This window comes from Herpailurus yagouaroundi, unplaced genomic scaffold (genome assembly GCF_014898765.1).
Source record: "Herpailurus yagouaroundi ecotype Mexico unplaced genomic scaffold, PumYag 165, whole genome shotgun sequence".
Classification (NCBI taxonomy): Eukaryota; Metazoa; Chordata; class Mammalia; order Carnivora; family Felidae; genus Herpailurus; species Herpailurus yagouaroundi.
In genome coordinates, this window is record NW_024412406.1 from 11,051,174 (window position 1) to 11,055,210 (window position 4,037).

A 4,037-nucleotide genomic window follows, 5' to 3' on the forward strand; every position below is an offset into this window, starting at 1 on the left:
GAAATCGGGCCGGGGGGCGGGCAGGCTTGGCCTCACGCGCGTGCGCAGAACTCGCGGCCTCCCCGCAACCTTGGCCACGCGCGTTCCCTGCGGACTGAGCTCTGAACGCAGCCCACCGGAGTCTGGTTGCAGGGATCTGCCGACGACCATCCTGGGCGCAGCTTTACTTTCCCATACTTTAGCGCTTTTTAGGAGAATGTGGAAGGACAGAGGAGAGGGAGAGCCATGAGCGGAGGACAACGCCTGGAAGCCCCGGTTAAAGTCTTTCATTCTTAGTTGGCGTCATTTTCTAGGCCCCCAAAACTATCTTCTTTCCGGAAAATGATTCTGGCCTGTTACCACAGAATAATAATGCGATTTGGACAAAAATGAATGGTAATTTAATCCAACCATTGGATTGGGAGAAAATGAATGGAATTTATTCATATAATGCAGATATTTGTCAAATACCTCTTCTGGAATCCTTCGCATCCATATACACGTTTCTTCATTACTTAAGAGGTATTGAAGACCTATTGTGAAGACTAAGGAGCAGAGGATATAAAGAGACTGCATAAAATTGGTCAGCTGGGTCTTGAAGGATGAGCATCCAACTAGTAGACACACCTTTGTTTACTATTTCAGAACAATGTTTTTGACTCCAGATGCTATTTGCATGTAAGAAGATCGAACTAAAAGTCTAAACTAAAGTTCTTGAGAACTCCAGATCCTGTTTACTTTTTTTTCCTGGGTATCCAAAAGGATAAAATTACACTGCTTCTTTATGAATAACTTCATTTTCTTAAAGTTATTTTCCACTTACTTTTTTTTTTTTAAGTTTATTTATTTAGAGAGAGTGCATACACATGCGTGCATATGACTGGAGAAGGGACAGAGAGAAACGAAGGGAGAGAATCCCAAGCAGGTCTGCTGTCAGGGCACAGAGCCTGAAGTGGGGTGGGGAGGACTGGATCCCACTAACTGCAAGATCATGACCTGAGCCGCAATCAAGAGTCCCACGTTCAACAGACTGAGCCACCCAGGCCTCCCTCTTCCACTTAGACTTTTAAAATTCTTCTGTTTAGTGTAATTGATTCTGCAAATAGCAATTTTCCATTTTACTGATATATGTCTAAAATTTTCTTTTAATATAGTGTTTTAATATTGTTACAAAGATAAAGTGAGATATATTAGAAATGTTTCATTTATTTGAGCAAAAATTTATTCAAATTGGGCAGCACCAAACTGAAAGTGGTTAAGAGTCCTCCATTGAGAGGAGCTAGCGGCAACACAGAGAAGACGAAGAAGCAAAGCAAGGAAGTTATTTCATTTGCTATAGTTTAAGCATTTGCATTATTTGGGGAAATCTAGTTGGCTGTTTGTGATTGGTTGTTCTTAGACATTTATAGGAATTAATTCTGGCTTAGGTTTGGTTTGCTTACATAGGCTATCAAGGTATTAGAGCCATCTCAGTCTAACAGCGTCCTTGACTGAGTACTTCAATAATATACTGAGAACTTGAATTTTAACTTCTGTTAGGCTTAGTTTTTTTTCCCCAACAGATACTATAAGCAAATAAAAATAATATTTGGTTTACTTCAGGGTTTCAAAATAGCTAAACTGAGATCATATTCTGAAAATTCTATGCTGTAGAATTACGTTGAATTGTTATTTATGCTTAGATTTCCCAGTTCTAGTAATATAGACGTTTGTTGAATATAAACTACTTGAATGGGATTTTAGAATGATACTAAGACTTTAAAAATAAGACTTGATACCCATTCATATCATCTAAGAGGTTCCCTTTAAAAACAGAGGCTGATAAGTATGCCTGGGTGGCTCAGCTGGTTAAGGTCTGACTTCTGCTGAGATCATGACCTTGTGGTTTGTGAATTTGAGCCCTGCGTGGGGCTCTGTGCTGACAGCTCAGAGCTGGAGCCTGCCTCAGATTCTGTGTCTCCCTCTCTCTCTCTCTGCCCCTCCCTGCTCATGCTCTTTCTCTCAAAAATAAATAAACATTAAGAGGCGCCTGGGTGGCGCAGTCGGTTAAGCGTCCGACTTCAGCCAGGTCACGATCTTGCGGTCCGTGAGTTCGAGCCCCGCGTCGGGCTCTGGGCTGATGGCTCAGAGCCTGGAGCCTGTTTCCGATTCTGTGTCTCCCTCTCTCTCTCTCTGCCCCTCCCCTGTTCATGCTCTGTCTCTCTCTGTCCCAAAAATAAATAAACGTTAAAAAAAAAAATTAAAAAAAAAAATGGAGGCTGATGTAAAACTGAAAAACAATTATCACTTGTAGAATGTATGGCCACCATTATTGTATGTCCTTTTTGTCTGTTTTTAGCTGTCTTTCCTCCCCATCCACCAGCTCTCTTTTCTTCCTTTAAGGTGAATTTAAGGGCAAAATGGCATGATGGAAAAAAGAAAAAAAATCGGTAAACCTAATACACTGATAAGAACCCAAAATATTTCTTTATACATTACTGGTTTAAAACATAAACAGAAGAATCTTTCTAGAAAATAATTTGTCAACAGATTATCAAAATCACATTTAGTCAATGTGTTTCTATACAGATGCTAAAAATGATGCCTGTTGAAACTTTGGCTACAGAGTTCAGTTGGAAAGTTAACAAAATATAGAACCACATATACACAGTATGATTATGTAAAAATGCATGGAAAAAAACTTATCTGCAATCTATATTTTTTCATAATAAGCAATATAATAAGCAATATAATAAGCACAGTAAGCATATTATATTGACTATGTAAATAAAAATTTATCCTAGACTAGGTTCTAGCGCTAAATCTGGCATTAGCTAGCCTCAGTATCCTCATCTGGAAAATTCTATCATTCTCTAAGCAACGAATATAATGATCCTTTAGAGGGTGATAATGCAATGAGGAAAAGAGGAAGACAGAAGGGGAGAAAACACTTCTGAAGTAAAGGAGGAAAAGTCTGATTGAAAATGGGCCCACAGCCTCCTCTCCTCAACCCATTGCCTCTCCTTCCTGCCAAACTCTATTCTGAGCTACCATTAAAACCAAAAACTTCCAAAAATGATTTTTGCAAAGTCTTTGAAAAGTAACAGAACAATCTGTTTGCAAAAAGCAAGAACTTTTATCTGCCAAATCAATAAAACATGTGTTTCAGCCGAAAGTTATTAATTAGGTCAACAAACTGGATCGCCTGTATCTATTTTCCTTTCGTGTATATTGTTAACACAACAAGCGCCTAGTTGAGCAACTTGTAATGGCGAGTGTCTTGGCCCTACATTCCCTGCGTGCCACGGCCCGTAAACAAAGTGCAAACGTTATTTAGCTGTTTCAGCTTTTCTGGAAGGGTGCCTGAATTTAACCACAGCAAAGCAAGTAAAAAGGATAGGCCGACTGACAGAGCGAGAGAGGAAGGATGCTGGGGCAGAGAGAGCATGGAGTGTTAAAGAAGGTCTCAGAATTCAGTATCCGCGGCAGACGCCTGGAATCTCTGTGAAAGATCTCAGAATTCAGGACAGCTGAACAACCCCGGGCTGGGAGGGGAATGCAGGGAGGGTTTTGTGGGGAGGGGGAAAAGCCCCAATCCTGGGGGTGGGGACGTGATTAGTTTTCAGTAATCGGTATCTGAAAGAGAGGAAATGAGGCCACCCGTTTGCGTGAACAGTTGAGATGCTCTAGCACCTTTTCACAAAAGACAGATGCTGCTTTTTAAAGACCACGATCTTGTTAACATAGAAACCGCACTTCCACTTTGCAATTTTTTTCTCTGTAATCTCCAAGCCCCCACAAGTACCCCCAAACCAGAGGCAGAGACAACCTCTAAAATTACCAAAGATCTTAACATCCAATGTGAGAAACTACAAGTCCCAGGGTGTAGTGCTGCCGTGGAGAGTACCTGCCAGAGTAACTACAAATCCCAGGATGCAGTGCTGCGACGGAACGCCGAGCATCTCTTTCAGAATGTTGTTCCTGCGGAAATCAGATCAGGCTCGGCGTTGCATGCTGGGAATCAGAGACTCAGAATCCGATTGGTTGAGATTTGCAAATGACCGCGGTCAGTGGTACTG